This window comes from Panthera tigris, chromosome A1 (assembly GCF_018350195.1).
Source record: "Panthera tigris isolate Pti1 chromosome A1, P.tigris_Pti1_mat1.1, whole genome shotgun sequence".
In the NCBI taxonomy this organism is placed as follows: domain Eukaryota; kingdom Metazoa; phylum Chordata; class Mammalia; order Carnivora; family Felidae; genus Panthera; species Panthera tigris.
Window position 1 is genome coordinate 48,412,704 of NC_056660.1, and position 15,198 is coordinate 48,427,901.

At 36.1% G+C, this 15,198-nt stretch overlaps 1 protein-coding gene and 1 long non-coding RNA gene across 2 annotated transcripts in view; one reads left to right on the forward strand and one right to left on the reverse strand.

The window, feature by feature from the left end:
* LOC122236588 overlaps window positions 1-9,210 on the forward strand; it is a 36,653-nt gene extending 27,443 nt beyond the window's left edge. The window contains exon 3 of the long non-coding RNA XR_006214677.1: window positions 9,080-9,210. This is a non-coding gene — a long non-coding RNA (uncharacterized LOC122236588). The remainder of the gene's footprint in view (window positions 1-9,079) is intronic.
* The window catches only part of KLF12 (Kruppel like factor 12), a 1,146,238-nt gene that overhangs the window by 665,703 nt on the left and 465,337 nt on the right, over window positions 1-15,198 (reverse strand). The gene's annotated exons all lie outside the window — the stretch shown is intronic.

Here is a 15,198-nt window from a genome sequence, read left to right on the forward strand (position 1 = left end):
GGTGGGGCTCTTTAGTTAGAGAGTTTCTCAAAAAACTGTATCTCATCTTTAGAAAAAAAAAATTCCTATGTTTAACCATGTCCAGTATTATTTTGTAGAACAATGCATTTTGCTAGTGTGGAGGTCCTCAAAGTATGGACCACGGAAGACTGAGGTTCCCTGGCAACGTAATAAGTGTATGGTTTCCTCTGATGTTAAGAGGAGGAAAAGAGGTATGAAAGGTTCTCCAGGGACTGAGTGGATGGTAAAGAATCCATACTGTAGATGTCAGGTACACAGGCAGAGGCTCTAATGAGTGTTTTCTAATATAAAGTTCAACTGGCACTGAAGATACATGCAAAAAGCAGATAAGTCATTCTGGCATGTGGTTATTTCATCTACCTTGTCACTTGATGAGGCTAGCTGCCTTTGTCCCAGTGCATTAAAGCCAACATAGTGTCTCTACTTATAAGACATCAAAAGGCATATCTCACTTTAAGTATAGTAAAAGAAATCCTAATCACATAATTTGAGATTTTTAAGATCAGCCCTTGGTTGCATTTTGCTTAATCTTTTCTGGAGGTCAAAAGGAATGGTTAACTATCTACAGTGACTGCAGCCAAAGTTACTGCTAATTTTAAATGTAGATTTTCAGGAGGGTGTTCCTGGCAATTGCTTGCAGTTGACTTTTTCAAATTTAAATGGGAATCAACCAGTTCAGAATAGAACTGGTTTTGGTGGACTGGTGGGAAGACTGGAAAATAGGCCATTGGTCAAGATGAATTTGGCCCAGATGCTTTAAAGCTTTTTGGTTTATTTAGAAAATCATAATTTTGGACTAAAAGCATATTAACATTTTTTTATAAGCCAATTCATAGTGAAATTTGTGATACTTTTTTTTCCCTGAAACATCTTAACAAAATGCCTTCCTTAAGGAAAAATTTATGTAATACCTATGTTTTGACTTATTTTACAGAATGCCCAACTAATGTTTCACGACGAATGTTTCTGAAGTGCTTACTATTCTGATTTTTTTCTTAACATTTATTTATTTTTGAGACAGAGAGAGAGCATGAACTGGGGAGGGGCAGAGGGAGAGGGAGACACAGAATCGGAAGCAGGCTCCAGGCTCTGAGCCATCAGCCCAGAGCCCGACACAGGGCTCAAACTCACGGACCGCGAGAGTGACCTGAGCTGAAGTCGTACGCTTAACCGACTGAGCCACCCAGGCACCCCAGTGCTTACTATTTTGAAATCACTATGTTAGATGTTATCTTTAATGCCTTTCTCAATATGCTCTATTTTGAAACTTCCACTATTAACTATTTTTGGTGTTATTTCCAATGTTACTCACTTTCTCTTATAATAAACCAATACCAAATCTTGATTTTTGAGGTGTTACATTTCATATCTGTGTGTCCACCCAGAGTGGAGTGTTAGTATTGTATAAATTCAATGAATATTCTCTATAATCCTTAATCTTCCAAGCCTAGAGTACTTGCCATAATATTTTGGTGAATGATATAATAATTGATGGAAAACATGGGTCTTAACGAACAGTATTAAATGGGCAAAAAATATATATACTTACTACATTTTGGACTGATTACCAGTGCACTAAATATAGTGCAGAATCAGGAATGGGAATATAACCATAATTTTTTGTTTTTGTTTCTACTTAAATTTATATCAACAGAGTGAAAACATAGTAGCTCAGAGTGCCTAATAGTGTGATAGATTTTCAGCAGTTAAGAACTACTAGTTAAAATATGTCATGTAGGATGTTATCTAAAATTGTGGTTTTGGAGATAATTTGGAAAATAAATATGAGAGGTCTCATTTGATTACACAGAGAACAGTAAATAGAAGTTCTACTTTTCTCCCAGGGTCTTTGTCATGATTAAACAGGAATTGTTCATCCAGAGCTCCTGAAATAAGACATCCAATTAGGGTCCACACTCACTCACTTTGAAACTGATGGAAGAGAGTTGAGCACAGCGGCCAAACATGACCAAAGATTGTTGGAAAAGCTTCTAGAAATTCATATCCAAAGCAGATAATGTAAACTATTCTAATCAACAGCTCTATTCCTGGTGTCATTCCTTCAGTATTTTGTAATTATTAGATTCTAAGTAAGTATAAAATGTAGTGTACAAGAGTTTTATTTGGCTAAACATTATTAGGTGATATAACTGAATAGGTTATTCTTCATTCTGTTGCACATTTTGAAGCCAACAGATATTTTGCTAAATAGGTTGAGAACCTGTTTATTCTGCCTTAGGTTTATAATGTTAAAAATGAGTCAAAGTGGTTAGCTTCCTAGGTATCCACTCAAAATTCTCATTTAAACTATATATTATAAAAGAAGATTTGAGCATTTTGATAATTCCTAGGAGAGTCACTTTCTAGTTAATTCGTATTCTGAGTCAAATCATTGGGGGAAATCCTTCCTGAAAGTTAAAGCCTGACCATGAGTACTGCTTTTAAGGCTTTAATTAGAGAGATAGGCCTGCATTATTTAAATGCTTTTGAGATATATCTTGTATGCAAACCTATTTTTTAGGTAATCAAAGAAATTTAAAGCAAATGCAAGGAAACTTGGAGAACTTTTGAAATTATTTATTATTGAGAACAAATTGGTAAAATTTGCCTTGCTTTGAGCTTCATTTATGAACTTCTAACTTAGCCTTTGATGGCTAACTCAGGAGGTGTTGGTGTTAGTGGAATAAATCTTTGAAGCTGGTATTATGCATTGCTTCCTGTTTTTAGTTCAACCCCCAAGAACAGGCTTTCAGACATCACAGTTTTACTTTCTTATGCTTGCAAGTAAGAAATGTCATCAAACAAGCTAAATAAAAAACGAGATTTTCAAAAAATATTTTATAAACAGAACAGTTAATTTCACTGATTCATTTTAAAAAATGGTGGCCATGCTTCTCTTTTTTATTATTTGATCAACTTATCTAGGTATATTATTCAGTACTCTCAGTCTTAAAGTTCTTGAGTTGTCTTTTTAGCTACAAATACATTTTCTTGTACTTCTCAATATGTGACTAGTGGACAAAGCATGTACAAACAATTCCTTTCAAATAAATTTAGTATGGGGGCACCTAGGTGGCTCAGGGCTGACTCTTAGTTTTGGCTCAGGTCATGATCTCACAGTTTGTGAGCTTGAGCCCTGTATGGGGCCCTGTGCTGATTGTATGGAGCCTGCTTGGGATTCTCTCTCTCTCCCTCTCTCTCTGCCCCTTCTCTGTTTGTGCTCTCTCTCTCTCGCTCTCAAAAATAAATAAATACACTTTAAAAAAAAAATAAAATAAAATAAAATGAAATAAAATAAAATAAAATAAAATAAAATAAAATAAATTTAGTATGTGGGGGATTTTTAGAGAACCCAGGGACTTTCAAGTAATTGAGAGATTTGAAAAGAGCACTTTAGAAGTCAAACTTTGTACTCAGTTTGTAGTGAAGGAACTACAAGCTTTACAGTAAAGAAATGAAAATGGAAGACAAGAGAATCCTTATATAATGAGGAATCAAGTCAGTTCACAAGTGAAGTTCTTACTTGAACTGAGTAACTTAATATTCATGAGATAGGTCTTCCTCCACCCCCCTGACCAAATCACACATCTTTAATTTTTAGCTTTACCAGTAAACTCTATTACAATTAACTCCTTTTATGTATGTGTGAAAGTAGTCAGGTTTGAAATGGACTCCAGGCCTTTGGGTCCATGGTTCTCTTCTATGGAATTACTGAGGGTCTATGAACTATTGTGCCACAAGGGAAGAATACAAAGGCCAATTTATTAACATGTGTCTGCATATATCTTGTTATTATTTGCAAGTCTTAATGCTAACCAGTCACTTCAAGTTTTATTGGATGTAATCTAGTACATGTAAATAAAAGTCAGGGTTCTTGAAACAAAACCATAAAAGTAGCAGATTGCAATCAAAGAGCAGACGTTTTGTGATGTCAAGCTGAATATTTATGGTCTTCCTTTAAGCCATCACTGAAACTGACAACTTATCACAAATTATTTGACCATCTAAAGAGAACAATTTCATCAGAAAGTTGTTAAAAACTTTTTTTGGCAAAGAAACAGATTTTTATTCTTAGAGAAAGGAAAGAAATCCAATACAAGAGAGAGGTAGAAAAATTCTACAAATATATTCAAGAGTCTCTGATTAGTAGTGACTAGTGACCCATAACAACTAGCTTAGACATTTCTTAATTAGATGGTGCTAAGTACTCCCATTTACCTGGAAGTTGAAAGAAATTGCTCTAAATTTGGTTCTTACTAATGTAAATTCTCAATCAAAGTAAATTTAGTAATTAAATTTGGTATATAAAAATATGTTTAATGAACATCTTATTTGTTAGTTGGTCTTGGAAGTGTTCCCAGTTTATTCTGGCTCTTTTATAGAAGTCAGAAAGGAACTAGAGAATTTACTTTCTGTTAAACAAACAATTCATTTTGCCTTTTTTAACGAGGGAGAAGGGATACTATTATTCATTATGTTTCTCTTACGTTATGACATAGAAGTTCATAATTGAGTAGAATCGTAAATGAGGTCGCTTAAGCCTAAATGCTTAAGTGAAACTTTCACCCCCCGGAGAGCATCCCTAACATATTATTCTGTCCCTACTGGAGTATTCCAGTAATAAATTAGTTGGATCCATCTTTAGATGGATCATTTTGTATCAACTTGCATCATTCACAAGTTCACACACTTATCAGATTTTTAATTGTCTACTATATGACACACAGTCATAAGAAATGGAGACACCATATTGAACCAAAAAAATGCAGCCCTTCTCCATGTGGAATGTATAGACTGGTTTTTTATATATGTGTCAAATTCTACCTGTCTGTAACTTCTACCCTTTGTTAATAGTTTTCATCATATCTACCTTCTATTCCTATAATCTACAAATTTAACCAGGCTCTCTTCTGTTAACTGATCCATAAACTGATAATCTTTACATTAAATCTGATTAAAAATAAGTTTTGAAGGTGAAAATTTGAACTAACAGTGGTATAGGCTACTTGCAAAACATTTCAGCTAAAACAGGCATGATTTTGAGTCATTAAAACAGATGCACTGAAAGTTCTACCATTTTCCTTCCTCTGGTCCAGGTTCCTGAGTTTGCTTCATTAAAACTCAGGGAGTAAACCTGATTGACAAGTAAAGCAATGTAAATGCAAATGCCTGAATCCACAATAGGGCAGCCCCTTTAGAAGGGAATTGATGGCTCTGTAAATAAAATACTAACTAAATACTGATGTATTGAGAATCACCTGCAAAAAACCATTATTTTGTCCTTAGAAATATTTCGTTGTTATTTTATAGGTAGTCACCAAAATTATTTTTTAAAAAGGACATAAAATAGACACTAATTATCTACAGATTATATATGGGAAAGAATTTAACATATAATCTCATGCACTAGAAGACCGATTATTCTTTGAACCAAACCTTCCACCACCAATAATAGAATGTAGCCATATTTTCTTAATTGGCTCATGAATATGTTAAGAGGACCAGAGTTATGATCTTTTGCATATTTATTAATTCTGTGTTTCCCTATTTATCTAGAAAGATTAACTTTGACAAAGAAAGAACTTATATTGACTTATTTTTTTAATTTACAGGAAACATATTTTATATCTCAATATACACAGTCTTCACAGTGCATCTTCACAGTGTATACAGAATAATTATTGATTTTTATCATTTCAAAAATTGGTAGATAGGTTATTCAAGACCTGCTCTTTATTTTGTATAAGTGCAAAGTCTCCTTTTCAGTATTTCTAAATGTTACTTCTACCTTGTCAAATAGATCCAGATACTGTAACTGGCACTATACAGAATATTCTTTGTCACCAGTTTTCATCATAAATGAAGGCATCCACTTTACTAGCATAATCCTCGACCAACATTCTGGTGTTAAATATGTTCTACTTGATAAATATTGGCAAAAGAGATCATCTGAAAAGGAGGAGGAGGAAGAGAATGCTGTTTGGAATTGCTTCATTTCTATCACAGTGACCACCTTCTTGTTTTCTGCCCAGGGAGAGTCATACTAAGTGTAATAGCATTTGTCATCCGAGAATAGAAAGGCAGGCTCAAAGCAGGAGGACAGTTTAGGCATTGATGGAAGGAAAAGCAGAAAGGAGAGCAAAGTTTCAATGCATGGCCAGATCCAAGTGGGGAATTGAGTCAACCAAAGAATTCTTTGCTCTGTGATAACTCTTCCCTCCCAAGCACAGTTGCCATGGCCAGCTGTCAGAATTAAAGGGCTGCTTCCCTGAGGTATCATCCTACCCAGTCTGAATCATTGGGAAACTGGCCTGTTCATATACAAGGACCGCATTTTCTCCACTAGTAAGTGAGATGAGGACATCATCTCTTACCCCTGTGCACTAGTACAGTGTTTCTCAATCTTTTCTAGTCACAGGCATTCTCGAAAATCAGATAAAAGATATAAACCCTATTGCATGTACACACACACAGTTTTGAAAACAATCTGAAGGGGTTTATACACTTTTGGACACCCAGTTATGATTCTCCTTGAGGCCACAGATTCCAGGTTAAGAATCTCCTGTACTAGAGAAGAGGCCAGTCGATTTTATTGGTGTATTCCATGTATCAGATATTATAATAAGCACTTTATATGCACTATCTTATAATAATCTTGTGAGTTAGTTTTATTGTCTTCATTTTTTAAATGAGCTGGTGTTAGTGACTTGCCCATGGTTAAGCAACCTATGACTGAAGCCCTCAGAATACTAATTAGTCTGTTCATAGATACTTACTGCTACATTCTTTTATTCTTCTCTTTCGGTTTTTCCTTTTGTGCAGCTAATATTCCAAACTGTGTTCCCGGCTTTCAGCTCCCTGGAGTATTATTCAGCTTCTCTGTGTCTTCACCCTGGCCAATATTTACTCATCTTCTTCCCACTGAGGGCTCCCATTATGCCTCATGGCTGGGATTTGGTGCCATGTGACCTCTGTTCTCACCAGCTGCCCAGAAGCAGGATCTTCTGACATACACCTTCTATACTCTCTTCTACCCTACCTCTAACAATTGACTGTATAGGTTTAGTTTCACATCTGTTCCTAAGCCAATACAAATTGAGGAGGGAAGTAGACCCTGATGTAGTGAGTCTTAGAATTAAATTATTTTGACAAGATCTACTGATCCAGCCTCCAACAGCTGGGCCCCTATGTGTCTATTTCTGCCAACCAGATAAAGCATCCAATGTATTTAGCATATGCCTTTGTGGGCCTCTGTAGTTTTCATTTCATGGTATTCCATTTGACAGCATGTGAGGACTTTTACTATCTTGGAAATTAATAAAAGATAATATTCCTTGAGACTTGAAATGTTAGGTAATAAGGCAGAACAGAGATAAGCAAAGTTGTGGGAAAGGTAAAGACTGGTTCCCATGTTAACAAGATTTGATTATAACTTGGTTGTCTATATAAAAAAAAAAAAAAAAAAAGGCTACGTCTATCAAAATCAAAATTGACCAGTCATAGAAATACAGAAAAAGGAGAAGTGCAGAAAATAAATTTTAGCAATGCTAATCCCAAAATAGTCAAGGAAATGGATGGTCCTAATTACCTTTGAAACTTAAATGCTTCCTTCTGAAGAAGGGCATTCCTCTTATGAAGAGAGATGCAAAGAACTGTAGGCAATGAGCACAGAATGTTCTGGACCCACTCACAACAAAAATATTTTTATGGGGAACTGAATGTGTTTTACATTATTTTATCCTAACGTGATTAAACAATTTATATATCAAATCACCCCTGTACTGATTCTATGCTTACCTAGTTACCATCTAATTATGATTTGATTTTCCATTTAGTTCTTTCCACAGGCAAACATTAATTACTCATATAGATGATAAATATATGGTGTCTATGATAGTGATTTTTCAAGATGACTTAATAAAGTGGTCTTTGAACATTATTTGATTTGTCTTAAAGCCAGACTGCAGCTGAACACTTGCTAAAGCAAGACATGTCTTTCCTGGTCTTAGGTGAATATTAGTTAGAGTTTTTCAGTTTCTTATCTCTTGTTTCTCTGACCACCATCAAGAAGGTGAGATTGACATTCATTGCAGAGGGCAGCTCCCCTGAAGTGACTTACCTACCTGGGGTAGTTCCTAGGAAGGTCTTACCCAGCACCAAGCAGCCCTCCCTTTATGGTACTGCAACCAATTTTATCTTTTTGAATTATTACAGATTTTTACAGTGTCTGCTCTTTGATAAGACTAGGTTTCTCTTTGCTCCTAACTCTAGTCAGTCATGTTGGTTGGCTTATTATGTATCTGGTCCCTTGCTCTGCCACAAACTCTAGCCATTTGGATGGTATCCAGTTGCCTAGAAACAAAGCTTTGGCTTGACTGTGAATTGATGATAAACCTGCCGAGTGCCTGCTCACTGACTGTATGATAGCCTGCTCCTGTCCCTTTCTCCTGGCTGAGGTCCTCTAATATAGAGAAAAAACTGCATGTGATTCCCCCTGGCTACCAGTGTTTGACCACCATCTGGATCTGCCCCGCTGGTGTCCAACATTACTAGAAAGGTAAGCAGACACTGACAGTGACCTGGTTTATGCCTGAAGTTTCTGTATCTTTTGTGAAACCTGAGCGGACTGTCCTCACCAAACCACAACCTATGGTTAGATTCGTTTTCCTAACACTGTGTTCTTCTCAGTTCCAGTTTCTTTCCCTTTCTAACGGTCAGACTGCAGAAGGTCTTAAATGCCAGGCCTAGAAATAAGTATAGACTTAAGCTGTGTCATGTCAGCAGGTGAGGCTGTGTCCTCCAAAGATTAATATGTCAGAAAAGCCAAAATGAATGGAAAAGAGAGGATATTTTTAGATGCAGGCCAGGTAGACTAAAACAGGGGACCAATTCCTGCTTATTTTTGTAAGTAAAGTTTACGTAGATCATAGCCACACTCATTCATTTATGAATTTTCTCTGTTGACTTTTGCTTGCTCTCCCACAGAAGTATTGAGTACTTGTGACAGAGACCAGACAGTATGCAAAGTCTAAAATATCTACTATCTAATCCTTTGCAGAACAAGTTTGCAGACTCCTGATCTATGTGATGATTACAGAGACCTGGACTAATTAAGGAGTTAGCAATAAGAGAGAAAGAAGATCCAGTTATGAGGACACTGAAGAATTTTTACTTCAAGTTCCTGATAAATGCTTAAGGGGTTGTTAAAGCACAAGTCTACCTCAGGTATTACATTAAATTTGAGTAGTTTTGCCACTGTGAGCAACAAGTACGATACTATCTTCTTGCCTCAAAAAATAAAAGAAAAAAGAAAAGAAGAGCCTATTCTGATGTTCTGATTTGTTACAAAATAACTAATCTACTATCTTTGAAAAAAAATGCCCATATTTTGTCTCAAGTTTTATGACTTGGGGGAAAAAACAAGGTACCCAGTGAACTCAATGGTTGGGAAAGTGGAATAATTCAAGATAGTGTAGACAGAAGAAATGTTTTAGACATTTGCTGAAGTACAGCTTCAACCAAAGCGGAAAAACTGCAGAATTCTGAGAAAATAAGAGCAATGGACATGTGTGAATTCTGAAGAGGAAAAATAAATCTTTATATAAAGATAAATAGATAATTAGGTGGAAAGGAAAGAAAAAAAGAAAAGAAAGAAAGAAAGAAAGAAAGAAAGAAAGAAAGAAAGAAAGAAAGAAAGAAGGAATTCTATTATGTTAACTGAAGTTCTCCGTGCAATACAATCTATTTCTCCTTTCGCTGTTACCTTTCCCCTATAAATTCATTAATAAGCAATGTCTCAGGGGAGATTTTATATTGAATATAGAGGACAAAATGTCAATACCTTGGCTTCTGAGATCTAAAGTAGACTCTTGAGACTCATAGCAGAGACCTACTCTTGAACATCAGGGCTTTTGACCTGTAAGGGTCATAATATTGTATTTCTAAAAGGCTAAGACTGGAAGACATTTAGTTGCTTCTATAACTAATAGTTTGGAAATACAATAGGAGCTTATCCCTGGACATTAGGTAAGGGTTGTCCAAAATGAGGGAGTACTGCAGAGGATGTGGACTTTAGTTTAGAAACTTGTGTTGAGAAGCTATCACTCCCTTAAGACAATCTAAGACTCCCCTAAGAACAGAGCTATAAATAGGGAGAGCTCCAGAACCTCAATTATGCTTGGAGCAGGGAGGTGCAGGGTGCAGAAGGTACCTACGTCTTGTGTTTTGGAGAGTACTGGGGAGTGGGTAAGCCTTATAGAGAATCCCTGTGTTCAGCATGATCTCTAAGATGTCGAGTCACTGTGGCACAGAAGTTACCTAAGCAGATGGGTTTCAGGCAGTTCCACAGAGTTTTAGGAGAGTGGCCAATTGTTTTCTGTATCCCTCAGATAGGGTGTGGATATAGCTGAGAGTCAACCGGAGAGTCAAAAGTCCTTGATGTTGGAAAGAGGAGGGTGTAGAAGTCATGGACTAATAAAAGAAGACTAGCTGGCCTATAGGGCATCTCACTAAAGACCAACACAAATACATGGAAACAAACAAATGTATGTGAACAGATGAGATGGGAGAGGACCCGTATCTCCCCAGTATGGTACCACTTGAGCCAAACCAAAACAGGTATAATTCTAGAGATAAAGAAGAGGGGTAAAAGCTAATTGACTGAAGACTTTTAATTTTTCTGAGAAAATACTGCATTGACTCTTAAGAACGATTAGAACGAGCTTACATCGAGTTGAATACATTGAAGTTTTTGTCAGTAGACAAAAGGAGTATCTTAATATAAAAAAATAACATTTAAAAATATATAGCAGAAAACATTTTGTATTCTGAATATTTGTACTCCCCATTTATATATCAAGAGAAGTTTCAAAAGTTGTTTGCCTGTAGGTAGTAGGATTACGACCATGTTCTTTTTTGTATTTATTGTGTTACATTTACTAAATCTTTACAATGGGTATGCATTGTTTTAATAAATATAAGCACTGATATACTTCAGAAGTATTGAGTTGGCCTAAAAGCAAAAAATAAAAGAAAAAAAGTGTGCATAGATTACACAGAGAATTTTAGCCACGTCTGTATACATAGAACATGACTCCATCAGTGGCTACAATCTGGAAAAGGAACAGCATCTCTCCTTCTTTGACTGCACACAGATGAAGATTTCTTTTTCAATTAAGCAGGATAAGGGGGGAAAACCTGAGAGTACACATACAGCCCATCAATCTGGAGGAAGAAAAGTGATATAATTTAAAAGAGTGTTTGTTATTGCTATTATTTAGTCATCCAAGTTGATTAATGAGAGAGAGGCAGAGACAGACAGAGAGAGAGAGATGGGGAGAGAGAGAAGGAGAGAGAAAAGAGGAAAGAGAGGAAAGGAAGGAAAGGAGGAAGGGAGGAAGGGAGGAAGAAAGAGGCTTATGACATAGTATAGGTTAATTACAAAAATTCCCCTTCACTGTCAGGGGATATCTTGATACACCAAATAAATTGCCCTGATGAAGCATCTGATTGCCTGTCTTTTCAGTGTCAAAACCAGCTGTGAGAAAACCCAAAATCATGTTTTAATGTTTTGCAGAAGACTCAAACCTTTTATATTCTCATCAAAAAAATGAAAAGAACCTTGAAACTGACCTGGAGTTTCTTTTTGAGTTTCAATGGGGAACTGTTTTCCCAATAAGCATAAAATGCCTTTATCAATAGTAATTTTCTAAGTTATTGATGGTGATGTGAAAAAAATTACAATGAGTAAAAATATTTTGAGGACATAAATTCTTTTGACATTAGGGCTGAAGTGAAATGATGTAGGACTCTTGGCAGCACATTTAGAGTGCTATTTACTAAATTTAATTTTGCTATTTTTAAGCTGATTTAATAATATATTTATTAGAAAAAAGTACCAAATAATGGCATGTCATGGGCTCTATGCTAATTTATTAAAAATTAAAATTGTGCGTGAGGGAACAGGCAGTGACTAGAGAACTCACTGGCGTATATTTGCAAATATCTTGGGAGGCGGAGAGGTATATTCCTGTTGAATAATAGGAAACCCAAGAAATACATAAATCAGTTATCATAAAACTAAGTGAAAAGAAGCTAGAATTGAGATGTTTTTCTTTCTTCTACTCAGGTACATATTTCAGGTATAATTATTACCCAAAGGGGCTACATTACATGGCTGATTTAGGTTAGCTAAGCAAAAAGAATTTTATTCTTCAAAGTTCAATAGGAAGAGGCAATGACAATTTATGTCTTTACTGCCAAGGAAACAAGGAGCTTTAGGAAGAAGATTAAATGTAATGATAGTTTAAAATCTTTCAGTATTACTAATAAAATTGTCAAAATTGAAAACTATGACTGTATATAAGGGAACCTGCATAAATGTAAGAAATACAATGCATAAAATTGGAGTTGGTAATTTATTTCTACCTGAATAAATTTATTGCTTTTAATTTATTAACCAAACTTGGTTTGTGTGTTTTTTCTTCATTTTTTTTTTCTCTACATTCCTAGACTTCCTATCTGATCACAGGTTGAAGCTTACTGACAGGTGTATGCATACAAATACAAACACTAGTGATACCCTCTTAGATAAACTGTTTGAAAATGCAACATTTAGCCTTGTATATCAGTAGTATTTATTAAACAGTTCTGTGCCTAACATTTTGATATGTGTTGTGAAATAAGAGTTTTTACATTTTCAATAACTAATAGCTGAGTCCTCCAAATAGCTCCGTCTGTTAGGAAGTTGGATGCTATTTCCATTTGATTCATGAGAAAACTGGGGCTCAGAGTTGTATACCTCATTGAAGTTAACGAGAACAAGGGATTCTTTTTTTTTTTTTTTTTTCCTTAGGGAGTAAAGAAATTTAGAGGAGACACTGAAGCTTACTTAAAGGTGAAGAACAAATTATAAAATCATGTCCAAACAAGATCTAGAGGTAGAAGAATAAAATTCTGGGTGACTTTCAGTCAAGTGTATCATTACAATAGATTCCAGCTATTCTTATTTCCTCCAAATGGCAGAAGGGTTGAGGAGCTTTGCCAGCATAGTTTCTGGAAAGTCGAAATATTCTAGGCTGAAAGATTTGCTCTATTTGTCGTCTTTAAGCATATAGACAGATCTCACCCCTGTTTAAAAAACAAATGTTGGCCTTAAAAGTATTTATTATATATGCATGTTTCCTTTAATACAGAATTCATCAAGGGTCTCTACCTTCTCATTCATCAAGTATTTATTAAGCATCTATAATACACCTATGATATACCAGAAATCATGTTAGAAACTTTGGACAGAGTGTAGCCCGATAGAAGGATAATCTGTGCTGAAAAGAAAACCACCAGCCCACCATGGAGCCACTGATGCTAAGGCCTCAGGTCAGCAAACCAACACTGAATACCTAACCTAAGAGCAGTTTCAACCTCCACCCAGGAATGTAACCTTTAATCAGTCAACATGGAATTTCCTGGTCGGCAGTAGGAAATTTACTGATAGACCCCTTCCTCTCCCCTTTGGAAGACAACCTTGACTAAAACAATATTTTCTTTGCTAATAATTTCTGTTTTTCCACTCCCTCTCTGCCTTTAAAATCCTTTCCTGTTCTACAGCTCAAAGGAGCTCCTTTCTGTTTGCTGGGTGAGATGCTGTCCGGTTCACAAATTGTTTAATAAAGCCAATCTTTTAAATTACTCAGTTGAATTTCTGTTGTCTAACAATGCCTTCATAGTACTTAAAAGTGGGGAAGATCAATACTATACAAATAAATAATATATAATTAGGAAGTATAGTTTTCATTGAAGAAAATTAAAGACAGTAATGATTTAGGCAGCTGACTTAGATTCAGGATGACTAAAGCCTCCCTCGAGAAAGGGATATTAAATTTAAGACCTGAAGGGAAAATAGGAATTAGGCTACACTTCTGGGGAAAAGAATCCCCAGATAGAGCAGGAGATACAGGCAGTACCAAGTTTCTGACAAATTTGGTTCTTTTTCCTTGGGAAAGGGTCGAAGAACTTTAAATGGGCATTTACATAGTTAAATTTTTAGTTAACTGATGGAAGGAAAATGGACTGAAGGAAAATCTTAAAAAGATGCAGGAAACCTATCAGAGATTGTGGTGACTTGGAGTAAAGCTGTGGTTGGGGACATACAGATGGGAACCTGTTTGACATACATCTATTTAATCAAACAATGTGCGCTGCATGGAGAAATGCTAATTATCATTATTTAGCTAAGCTTATTTTTTGTTAATGGTAGCAATATTTCAGAATAAAATCAATAATCCAAAATATTAGTGGGATACTATTGTTCCTATAAGTTTGCAGATCTGATGCCAAATCTATGGAAAGAGGTTGAAAAGAAAATGCTGAAAGCATGAACTTTTTGAAAAATTTCGGCATCTGGCATAGTATTCAAAAGGAGTATGTCCTACACTTGCTCAGTTCTGAGGCTTCATAATAATTATCTAAAAAACAACACTGTAAGTCCCTTCTTGCCAGAATTCAAGAAGTCCAGGTTTTTACCAGTTTTATTCCTCAGGTGTTTCCTGAATATCCCTTGGGAAAGCAGATATGTTTGACAAATCTGTCCTGGTGGCCACCTACCACTTTAGCCAAACAAGTGTCCCTAGACCACAACATGGCTTTTGTGCCTGTCAACCCTGTGGTCTTGAGACTGGATTCTCTCAACTGGCTATTATTCCTTTCCCATCTCTCCCCTGCAGATTACATTCTCTGGCCTCAGATGCCCCATGGTGATAAATGAGTCTGTAATCCTTAAGAAGATTTTTCTGACGGCCTGGGGAATAACAGAAAAGATTTGCAATTCAGGGAGAACAGAGCTGGAAACTTTAAATAGCCCTTCTCAGTCTACAACTGAGGCGGGACCACCTTTCTTCCTCAGCCTGTTGTCCACAGCCTGGGGACCTGCAGGTACAGAAGCCTTCTTCCAAAGTGACCCTCCTCCAATTATTATTCCTCTACCATGAGTTCACCCCAAACCACTTGAGAGAAATGCATGTTTCTGGGTGAAAAATACTTGTAAGTATACAACTCCAACCCCAGCAAAGGCCAACTTACTGCTATTTTGCCGAGGGCTTTAGCCCCTTGATCTTGGGTCTCTCCCTTGCAGGGTGGGTTTTGTGCTTTACCTTTGTAAAAGACCATAAAATTATTACGCCT